The sequence below is a fragment of the Prionailurus viverrinus genome, chromosome B1 (assembly GCF_022837055.1).
Source record: "Prionailurus viverrinus isolate Anna chromosome B1, UM_Priviv_1.0, whole genome shotgun sequence".
NCBI classification, from domain to species: Eukaryota; Metazoa; Chordata; class Mammalia; order Carnivora; family Felidae; genus Prionailurus; species Prionailurus viverrinus.
This window is the reverse complement of record NC_062564.1, coordinates 167,009,823-167,022,114: the sequence shown is the minus strand read 5'-3', so window position 1 is coordinate 167,022,114 and position 12,292 is coordinate 167,009,823. Positions and strand designations below refer to the sequence as shown.

The following is a 12,292-nucleotide window of genomic DNA, read 5'->3' as shown; positions in this document are numbered from 1 at the left end:
TTATAAAATGGGAATAGAAAAGCAATGTTAATATTCTGTAGGCAGAAAAGACTTATTTGAGGAAAAGACAGGGTGAGACAATACAATGATCAGAATGAAACATTCCAGTAGAAGATGGGGAAGGAAATTCTAAGAAAAAGATGCAACACACATGGAGGCCCTGAGGTGGAAACAAAGTAGCTGAGTGTGACCAAAGCATTGTGAACTAGAGGGAAGCTATCAGCAGGTAAGTTAGAAAAGGTTGACAAGAGCCAGTAAAGCAGAATCTTGCATGCCTCAAAGGGATTTTGGATTTTATTTGTAAGCACAATACTTCATTATAATTTCATTATATAATCATTTCTTATGGTACCGTTTTATAGAAACTGGGATAATATTTATTCAAAGTTCAGTTAAATCTGTTGATAGCAATTTAAGATAACCTAGTATAGATGTAAGGTTTTTTTAAATTTTTTTTAATGTTAATTTACTTTTGAGAGACAGAGACAGAGCATGAACAGGAGAGAGACAGATAGACAGGGAGACACAGAATCCGAGAAAGGTTCCAGGCTCTGAGCTGCCAACACAGAGCCTGATGCAGTGCTCAAACTTCACAAACCGTGAGATCATGACCTGAATTGAAGTCTGTCACTTAACCGACTGAGTCACCCAGATGCCCTTAGATATACTGCTTTTTAATGTTCTAAACTGAGAGTCCTAGAGCACAGAAAATCTACACAAGTGGGTGGCTCGCATGGCCCTTGCAAAGTCAGTCTCCTTCTCTTTCTCAACTAGCCATTATCTTAGCCATATATTGGGCAGTAGTTAGATAATAGTCAATTCATGTCTCTGCATACTGTCAAGTGCCTAAACATGCAAATAAGTCTGTGTGGTTATTTTAACTGATGAAAGTTTCATACACTTCCAATCTCAAGAAATGCAGATAAAAAAAGCTGAAATTACATGGAGAAAAAAATAAAAAGGCATTCTACCTGAGCAGCAACAACAACAACAACAACAAAAGAAAATGAGTAAATGAGAAGAATAGCTATGTATGGGTCCAAATCTCCTTCCCAGTGCGTTTCTGATTAAGCTTTCTTTTTACAGTAATTTGGCAGGACACATGGAAGTCTATATATTCTCAAAGAAGAGGTTCAATGATAGTGGAACCCAGACAAATACAGGAGTTTTAATCAGCATTTATTCTGAGATCTTTTCCTCAAAACTTGAACTTGAATTTCAGTTTTCATGATTTCACTGTGTGTTGAAACTAGTAACCAAAACCCAAACTCGTCCAAGGCAGGAAACCTATATTCTTATAACTAAGATTTCAGAGGGTTGTATCTTCAGGGAAAGGATAGACCAGAAATAACACATTCTGTAGAAAACTGCAACAAAACTAATTATCTTAAACCCTGAAAGTGCCTGGAGAACATTGGTTAAAAATGGTGATTAAGATTTTGGAACCACCAACTGTCCCTCCTGCAGGTTTTACAGTCCAATTTCACACTGTCTTGGTAGCTGCAAGCTCTCAAGTTGAGAATATAATTTAGAGATACTAAAGTCACAGAAGTAAATGTAAATTCTCTCTGGAAGAACACACTTCTATCCCTGATCTCAGAGGATTCCCACAACTAAAAATCTAAGGAAAATGAGCAGTTCACAGAGAAATTACCAAACACAAAGGAACAAGGCACAAAGGATAAGATCCAGAAGAAAAAACAGAAGTGTTTCAGAAAATGGAATTATCAGAGATAGACCTATAATAAACACTTATTACATTCAAAGAATTTTTTAAAGTCTTAAAATATATTCTGTGAATAGGAAATTATAAAAGATGACTAAGAAGATTTGAAAAGAAACCAAGAAGAATTTGTAAAAATCTAATTAAAATTAAAAAATCCAATGAATGGTTTAATGGCAATCACAACTGAAGAGAGAATTACTGAACACGAAGATAAATCTGAGAAAGTTACTCAGAATTCAGCAGAGAGAAACAAAGAAAAAACACACAAAAAAAGGTTTCTGATGTGTTCAAATGTCTGGAAGAGAACTCAGAATCACACTGGTGAGTATACACAGAAGCAAATTATAGTAAAATATGTCTTCCAACTGGGCTAGAGAATTCCTCCTTCTGATCCTTCAAACCACCCTGGCCCTTAATTTCTCAGTCACTTAAGCTGCTTGCAAATCAAACACAAGAAAACTTCTCGGAAGGCAGGTGAGTTACATATCAAGCTAAGTGTTCTCTTAGCAGGGCCTCAGCTCTTTCTTAATCAGAATCATTTTAAGTGAGTAGAAAAGGCTTTAAAAAGGATGCTATGCCAGCAGAAGCCAGGGCTCCCTGAAAAATAGCCCCTGCTTCTATGTATACTTGTCATCAGAACCAGTAGCAGGGGGCCACCTAAATGGTAGCATCTGGAGTGCAGTATATTCTCCTGCCGTTTTCATGAAGCCAAGGTATCCATTAAAGAGTTGGAACAGCTTCCAGAGGCACATTAGACATGGCCTTTACTAAATACACAGTCTCCTCTTCCTTCCACATATAGATTATATTGCTTTAATTGTTCAGTCATTCCTACTGTATTCTCCTGGTCCCAGGACAGGGGAGAGAGCTGAACTGTTCCTGTATGTGTTAACGGTAACACTGTTTCTGGCTGAAGAAGTAAGAATAGAATTAAGGCTGAGAATACATTTTTTAGAGGCTTTCTATTCTAAAAGGAATAAAGGAATAAACTAAAAGGTTTTATGCCTGAATCTGAATGTTTGGACTGGATATCCCAAGCTCTTTGAAACTCAAAGGTTCATTGCTTTGCCCCAGGGAAATATGGATCTCTGCTGGCCAACATGATGAATTGTTTTTTGTTATGCCCTTCTCAGGCCTTTGGAAATATTAAGGATTAAAAATCAAGAAAGCCCAGGAGAAATCAGAAATTCTAACTGTAGGTCAGAAGTTGTTGAGCAGAGTGACTTATAAGAGGCCTAAAAATTCCATCGTCCATTAAAGCATCTTACTGATCCCTTTAATCACAGCTGTCATCTATCTGCGTATTGTCTATATTTTTTAAAACCACATTGGTGACACTGCAAATAATCATATGAACAATATGATCCTGGGTGAAAAATCCAGGAAATTCTGGCCTCAGATCTGCAACTTGATTAACTTTGTGACCTTGGACAGGCTGCAAACTTACCTTGCTTCATTCTCCTCATATGTAAATACAGATAAAAATACCTATTGTGGTCTAAGGAGAAATGACTTATAGGAAGTTTAATGAGAGAAGAAATAGGTAACAATGGAATATAGTACCCAGCAGAGGTAAAATGGCTCTTAGCTCTATCATTGTATATACCAAACTTTATTAAAAATCCTTGTTCTCTTTTTTCCCCCACTTACCCAAAACTTATTGAGAACAGGAATTCTTTTATCCAAATTTGAATTCCTAGTTCCTATGGAATATCTTACACATAAAAGTTCTCAATAAACTTTGCTGAATGAATGAATTCTGATAAAGCTAAGTCAAGATAAGAATCCAGACACAGGGCCATACTGGAGAAGATAAGGAAATGAGGGATTAAGGAGAGTTATGCATCCCAGTTTTTATATGTCGTATCAGTTGAGTGGAAATATATAATATATATATTATATATAATATATTTATATATTGAATATATTTCAATATAAATATTGAAAATTGAAACCAGCTATTATCTACAAATATATAGAATAGCTTGTTTCAATTTTCCTTTTTTTTTTAAAAGGGTATATCTTCATGAACTTAGAAGGAAGGACATTTCCCATTTCCCTATTTGTGTGGATGTGGGTGTGGGGGGTGTGGGCGTGTGGATGTGGGTGTGTGTGCATGTATGTTCTCTATGTTGGATGGTCTTAGACCTAAGGATAGAATCCTATTCCTACCAATGGTGACCCATGTGGTGGAGCTGGTCCTAAAATTTCCTTGATATATTTTCCAGAGGAATACAACATTTAAACTTTCATGTACAAAATAAGGTCTCTTAACCTGCTCCTGACATTTTTTTTTCTTCCTTTTAAAAATTTTTTTTTAATGTTTATTTATCTTTGACAGAGATAGAGAGAGACCGAATACGAGTGAGGGAGGGGCAGAGAGAGTGTGAGACACAGAATCTGAAGCAGGCTCCAGACTCTGAGCTGTCAGCACAGAGCCCGACGTGGGGCTGGAACCCATGAACCGTGAGATCATGACCTGAGCCGAAGTCGGACACTCAACCAACTGAGCCACCCAGGCGCCCCATGCTCCTGACATTTCTACCAGAGTTTATGAACATGATCATAATCCAACAAAATTTAGTCCTTATTTATTCAGACTTTATATACTTACATAATTATTTCCCCACCCCTGCCAAGTCATAATTTATGAACTTAAGAGGCAAGAGATTCAGCACAAGGCAGGTAGTTTATGTTCTATATGATTTCTTAAATTGAAAATAAAAGTTTCAATTATATGGACTAAGGATGAAAAACCTGAGAATTCAAATATCATTTATATTTGAAGTTATATCCATATATGTGTGTATGTGTAAACATATATGCATTTATACATGTATACCCAACTAACAAATAACTAATGATTTCAGCAACAAACTGACTCTCTACAAGCATCTCTGAATCTCTCCATGCACCATGAGGATAAGTTGACTCCATGAGGAAAGTAATTCAGACTCTTATAGGATGTTAGAGAAGACAAAAAATAGTTTTGAATTAAAAATATGTCCAATGACAACACACTCAGGAAAGCTTCACTCAGGGAGTAGGCAACCACCTATGTGATTCAACTGAAGTGATCTGAAAAGATTACCTTTTTAAAACTGTTCTTTCAAACTGCTATTATGCCAGAATTCTTTACCATTTTTGTTTGCTATTTAGGATATTTAAGTGTGTATATTAAGGCAGTGAGTTTTACTTAATTTCCTCTTTGCGTAGATGCTACTGCTCAATAACATTTGTTTAGAGATTTAAAAATAAAATACTACCACATGAAATTTATACATTGATTATTAAATTTCAGAAATATTGACATGAAAAAATTTGGAACGATAAAATGCATTTTTTAAATACACACACACACATATTTAATGTTTATTTTTGAGAGACAGAGAGACAGAGTATAAGCAGGAGAGGGGCAGAGAGAGAGGGAGACACAGAATCTGAAGCACATTCCAGGCTCCGAGCTGCCAGCACAGAGTCCGATGCAGGGCCCGAACTCACAAACGGTGAGATCATGACCTGAGCTGAAGTCAGACACGCAACTGACTGAGCCACCCAGGAACCCCTGAATTTTTCACTTAAAACAAAAAGAAACAAAGGGTCAGCTACTTTAGGGGTTTAAATGGAGTGATCACAATCCAGTACCTGATTTTCATCCTCACAGAACTTCCTGATTTTATCCAGCAACTTATGTAGGTTGTTTAGGTTCAGATATTCAAACCATACTGTCCAATCCACAGTCTTAGACACCAGGATGATTTACTGCTACTGCTTAGTGTGTTCAGGGTACCTATCTCCTGTAAGGAGAGATCCAGGAAACCAAATTACCCAAGGAGTTTGTGTGGTAAGCTTTAAATAAGATTTTAAAAAATTTGATTGTTGGATATACGAGAGCACAAGGCATGACTTAAATGTCCACAGAAGCTAGAAAAATAATAGAAAAGGGGCAAATAGGCTGAAGGTTTCCTTAAGAATCAGGCATTTTTTACACTTCAATAAAAATGTATGTATTCTCTGTTTCTTTAAAATATATGAAATGCAATGTCCATTTGGAAGCTGATTCGATTTTCCATTCTGAGTCAGGGACGCAGAGAAATACTCCTCTACTATTCCAAAGAAAACCCATGGTGTAAGCATAATAAAAAATGAGAACAAACACTAAGCTTTAGTGTCAGGGGACAGTTGGAAACCATGGTGGACTAACAATGAAATAATGTTCTTTAACTGTACTTGACTTTTGTGCCATGTTGGAACTTGAGCTGGATTTCCAGATCTAATTAAAAAAAATTTTTTTTTTTAATTTTTTTTTTCAACGTTTATTTATTTTTGGGACAGAGAGAGACAGAGCATGGACGGGGGAGGGGCAGAGAGAGAGGGAGACACAGAATCGGAAGCAGGCTCCAGGCTCTGAGCTGTCAGCACAGAGCCCAACGCAGGGCTCGAACTCACAAACCGTGAGATCATGACCCGAGCTGAAGTCGGACGCCTAACTGACTGAACCACCCAGGAGCCCCTCCAGATCTAATTTTTAAAGAGGTGCTGAATATCTAAGTTATGAATGTGAAATATCCTGATTTTTAAGAGATTTAGTTCCTTTCCTTTTTAAAAATTTTTCAATGTTTATTTATTTTTGAGAGAGAGAGAGAGAGAGAGCACAAGTTGGGGAGGGGCAGAGAGAGAGAGGGAGACATAATAATCCGAAGCAGGCTCCAGACTCTGAGCTGCCAGTACAGAGCCTGATGCAGGGCCTGAACTCATAAACCACAAGATCATGACCTTAGCCGAAGTCCTATGCTTAACTGACTGAGCCACCCAGGTGCCCCTGGAGTGGATTTAGTTTCTAAATAAGGTGCAGGGCAAACAAAACATATCTGGAAGCTATATTCAGTCTATGGCCTGCTTCTTTAAGACTTTTATCTACAGGGGCACCTGGGTCGCTCAGTTGGTTACACTTCTAACCCTTGATTTTAGCTCAGGTCATAATTTCAAGGTCTGTGGGTTCGAGCCCAGTGTTGGGCTCCACGCTAACAGTATGGAGCCTACTTGGGATTCTCTGCCTCTCTCTCTGCCCCTCCTTCACGCTTGAAAGGAAGGCAGGAAGGCAGGCAGGCAGGAAGGAAAAAACATTAAAAAAAAAAAGTTATCTAGAGGAATGTTGCTATGATCTTAATACTTGAATGGTATTTGGAGATGGAGCCTTTGGGAGGTGCTTAAATCATGAAAGTGGAACCCTTATGAATGGGATTAGTGCCTTATAAAAAAGGCTCCTAAGAGATCTCTGGCCCTGGTCATTATGTAAGACACAGTGAGAAGCTAGCAGCCTGTACTCCAGAAGAGGGCTCGCACACCGCCATGCTGGCACTCTGATCTCAGACCTGTGGCCTGCAAAACTGTTCATAAGCTACTTACTGAATAAGATTTGTTACAGCAGTCAGTGTACTAAGATAGATGTTTCAGTCAGACAATGACTAATTTAATTTTACAATCCAGAGACTATATAACTGAGAACATTTACTACAGTAACAAGAAATCTGTGCTCTCATAATTCCCTCATTCTGTTGTTCTCTTTGGGCTGACGTGGATTTTTGCTCTCAAGCTCTGGTTCTCACAATTCCATGGATGGCTCATTATCAGTTTCTTTCTAGAAAATCAGATACAGAGTTGGTTAAGTTATGCTTTTCGTGGTTATTTTTCAGTCAAGAGGTTCAGACTTTTAATGTTTTCAAGTAAGCGTTATTCCGTTCTTGGAAGGTGTTTCCAATTTTTGCAAGTGATTCTCTGACTTTCTGACTTGCTTTAGCTAGCAAATACATTTATAACTTATTATCTTAGGACCTGGTTCTTCTATCCATGGCTACTTTCAATGATTCAGTGTTGGATTTTAAATTTACCTGACTTTGTTCTCAAATTCAGATAAATTATACTAACTCCCTGTCCGATTATACTCACTAGTACTCCAGTGCCCTCATTTTATTAACTTTTGATGCATATTACCACTCTATATATTTTGCAGTCTTACTATGGCACAAAGTGAAGTACTTCACGAAAGGGAAGGTGATATCTCGCTTATTCTTTTTCCACTGGTAGACCTGTCTACTTCCTCTAATTCCACGTGCAAAGTATCACTCATTGGTATTAATGGCTATATGTAGTTTACTCAGGATGTAGTTTACACCCTGCTTCTCTTTCCTATCTCTATCCATTTTGAAAGCTCAAAATATTTTACCTAGACCTCCCTTCCCCTCAAATTTCATTGTTGGTGGATAAAGGTGGTAGGTGATAATAACCCTTCTTGGGAGTGGTACAGGAACATTTTTCCTAGGGCTGATTCTGATTCTCCAAAAGGGAACCAATTTAAATTTTTCAGAGCTTTGATTAAATGTAAAATTTACATTTCCACTGTTCAATTCACATAGCAAGTCATTCACTCAGAAAGTAAGGCACCATAGAAAACAGCTTATGTTTTCTTTAAATACAAAGATGCACCATTTAATTTTCAAATATATAACTGATGTTCCCATATTGCTGAAATAAAATTAGGTTTCTATAAGTTTTAGCATTCTGATTTGTTACTTCAACTACATAATTACCTTAGGTGAGGATATTATATGTGATAACGCTTGATATTTAAAAATAAACTGCAAGTATATCAGGTTTGCTAGTCAGATTCTTTAGTATTACTTAAGATAATGACTATGAAAAGACAAGTTAGATTCTTTACAGGAAAGGTATAAATATGACCTCCAGTATGTTATGAAAAGCATATCTTATTAAGACTATATTCTGCAAACCAGAGTCTCAAGATTTCTGGAGCCAAATTTTAGCATTATAGTCATATACGGTCACAAGAATCCTCTCTATTCAGTTTGGTGCTCTAATGCAACTGTAAAAAGTCACTGGACCTTAGGATGACTTTAAAATCTTTCATCATAGAAGGCATAATACCCAATGCCTAGAATTTCACATTTCCCTGAAGTATATTGCATTTTTGTGCACTACTTTTATTAGCATAATCTTTTACTGTTCAATAAATATGTTATTTAAATGCTTTTGTGTAATTGGGTCATATTGTAATGAACGACCCCCAGCATTATGTATGGATGCATACGAGGAAGCTCCTGAGTAATGTCTTTTTTCTCCACATACAATATAAAATATGTTACAGCAGCAAGAAACAAAGAGAGCCAAAACTTTCCATTATTTATGATGTCTTCAGGAAAAGTGAATGGGGTACAATGGAACAAAAGTAAGACAAATTAGAATAGAACTTTAGAGGCAGATGTTGGCTCAACGTGAAGAAAAAAATTATAAACATTAAAGCTATCTTATAAGGAAACAGGTTTTCTTAGGAAGTAGTGAGATCCCTGTTTTATCTGAGGTGTTCAATGAGGACCAATGGTGGTGGAAAATTCAAATTCTAAGCAGAACAATAGCTAACATTATTTTCAAGTCCCTGTCAAAAGGTGAGAATGCTAATAACTGGCAATTTTAGAAAAGACAGAATATTTATTTAAATGGAAGAAAGTTTATCTAAACATGTATTTGTTGTATATTAGAAGTTTTCCTGTGCCCTGGAGATACAATAGCTAAAAAGACATACTTCTGACTTCATGAAGTTTCCAGACTATTGGAGAAAACAGACAATAGAAAACTGTAGATGGGTTGAAAAGCATATGCCCTTGGTTCTATAAATATATGGGGCAGTGAAAGGCTACCTTAAGTAGACCGCCAAAGCCTACGCTTGCAGCATCAGAGAAGCAGGAAACTTAAAAAAAGATTAGGTTTTAAAGAAATTTGCATGTGATATAAAACAGGAAAGTGATGATGACAAGATGACAAAAACATAACTTTTTCGGAATGATTTTCCCATTTTCTGCTAAGGTGTCTGAACTAGGTCCTGACGGCAATGAGGGGCCACTAAGGAATTTTAAGGTACAGAGTAGTCTGATGATCTACATGTTACAGAAAAGTAACTGTATGTACAGTATGTAAAGGGGCAGACCTGGTAGCAAGATGAGCACTGCTGAAATAAACTCAGTGGGAAATGATTAAAAATTGAAGGTAGTAACAACTGGAATGCAGAGAAGGGAAGAAGATCAAGAAATATAAGCCCTTCCTGAATGTGGTGACTGATTAGTTTTAGAGAAGAAAGATAAGAGGAATAATGTCTCTTGGATTTCTGCCTTTTTTCAATGATTTTACTTTAGCAGCTGGAGACTGAATAATAAAATAAGCCTTTGGACTTCTCCATGCACTCAGGGGGAGCTCAGAAAACATATGAAGCACACCCTTTACCTAGATCTTACAAAAGTACAAAAGAATTTCCAAGAATTCTGTCCCACATATCCAGGGTTTCTCCTGATCACCATCCAATAGCTAGCTAGTTTAAAGTTAAGTGCTACAGACTGTTTTTCTCCTTTTAACCTACATGTTAAAAAGCAAATAATCTGTAAGACGTGCAACAAGGCAGTCTTAGTCAACCTTATTTTTATAAGTCAACATGCCCATTTCCTCTTACCATTTATATCCTTTCACTGGATGCATATGAAAAACATATGTTTTAAAGGTAGAGAGAGACTGCTGCATCATCCAGGGTGAATATGATGTATATATGTGTTAATAAGCTTATTCCATAGAAAACAGCTAGTCCTATATGGAACTGAGGATATTAAACTGGCTTAAAAATGCATTTTCTGGATCTGAAATTTATACTTTCTTTCTTTTCTTTTTTTTTAAATTTACTCCATGGGGAAATGTATACAAGGAAATCTATCTGTCAGGCTGAAATACAAGGTCATTTAATAGTTCATTTAATGTTACATGACTGAAAATCAAGATTTTTAGGAAATCTCTGTTTGATGTGTCAAAATACACTGATTTGGAAGTCATCTCTCACTGAGATTCAAACATTTTGGTAACCTAGAAGACTGTACTTTCATTAGAGTTTAACAGGGTATATGTCTTAGTTTAAGGCACTCTAACATAATACCATCAACTAGATGGCTTCAACAACAGAAATTTATTTCTTACAGTTCTGGAGACTGGAAAGTGCAAGATCAAGGTGTTGGCTGATTGGGTTCAGGGGAACAGCCCTCTTCCTGGCTTGCAGACTGCTGCCTTCTCACCGTGTCCTCACAAGTCAGAGAGAGAGCAAGCTCTGGTCTCTCTTCCACATCTTCTGAGGATACTAATCCCCTCATGGAGGTCCCACTTTCATGGTCTCATCTAAAAGTAATTACCTCCCAAAGGCCCCACTTCCAAACACCATCACACTGGGGATCAAGGCTTCAACATGTATATTTGGGGGGAACATAAACACCTAGTCCATTCTGCCCGTGGCCCTCCAGAGTTCATATCCTTCTTCTGTGCAATATACATTGATTCTATCCCAACAACCCTAAAAGTCTTAACTCATTCCAGCATCAACTCAAAAGTCCGAAGTCCAAAAGTTTCATCTAAATATCATCCAAATTAGATAGGGGTATGTTTTGATGTAGGAATTATCCTGAGGTAAAATTCCTCTCCAGCTGTGAACCTATGTAACAAGACACAGAAGCACACATAACTATGTGCTTCTAAATATAATTGTGGGACAGGCACTGAATAGACAGTCTCATTTGAAAAGAGAAAAATAGGAAAGGAAAGGGTGATGGGTCCCAAGAAAGTCCAAACTTAGCAAGGTAAATTCCATCAAAATTCCATCAGACCTTAAGGCTCAAGAATAATCTTCTTTGGTTTGATGCTCACGACGCACTGGGGTGGAAATCTTGTCTCTGTGGCTCTGCCCCATGGTTCTTCAAGGTAATAATCATGCCTCCAAGGCTCCAACTGGAAGCTATTTGGTCTGTTCATACTAAAACAGTGGTCAATCTCTGGACCGCCTTCCAGGTCATTTTTCCCTTTTCTTGAAGAATAGCACATGTCCACAGCTGAGTAACTCGATCATCCCATCCTGTCAAACCCAAGGAGTCTTCCTTCATTTCAGCCCATCTTCATCCCCTTCAGTTCAAACTGGCCATGTTTCTGCCTGTATAATCCCATGAACTCTTCATTCAGTGACAGTCCAGCCATACCTTTGGTGTTCGCTTTGGAACATGCTTTCTCAGTTCCTGCATAAAAGCAGCCTGAGAATTTTCTATATCCTCCATTTCTGGTCCCTATTGCTTAATAATTTCTTCTTCGATTAATCTCTGTCTCCTTGCATTTTACCAAATCACTGCTTCAACACTTTGTTCAGGCATCTTCCCAACTAGATACCCAATCTAATCCCTCACAGGTTTCATCTTCCACACACTAGAACACAGTTCAGGCAAATTCTCTGCCACCTGATAACAAGGCTCACCTTGCCTCCAGTGTTCAACAACATATTCCTCACTTACATCTAAAACCTCAACAGAATTACCCTTAACGTCCATATTTTTAGTATGCACCTCAAAACTCTTCCAGCTTCTACCCATTACCCAGTCCTGAAGCTGCTTCACATGTTAGACTATTTGTTACAGCAACAACCCACTCCTAATACCAAAAACTCTAGTCAGCTTGAGGTGCTGTGATACAATACCACAG

General features: G+C 37.5%; 1 protein-coding gene across 5 annotated transcripts in view; it reads right to left on the bottom strand.

Annotated features, from left to right (window-relative positions):
* The window catches only part of LOC125164161 (cytochrome c oxidase subunit 7B2, mitochondrial), a 166,022-nt gene that overhangs the window by 31,626 nt on the left and 122,104 nt on the right, over positions 1 to 12,292 (bottom strand). For 2 of the 5 annotated variants that reach the window (XM_047856697.1, XM_047856695.1), the window contains exon 3: positions 5,372 to 5,523. The exons of the other annotated variants lie outside the window; for them this stretch is intronic. The gene's annotated coding sequence lies outside the window, so the exon portion shown is untranslated. The remainder of the gene's footprint in view (positions 1 to 5,371; positions 5,524 to 12,292) is intronic. 5 annotated transcript variants of the gene reach the window in all.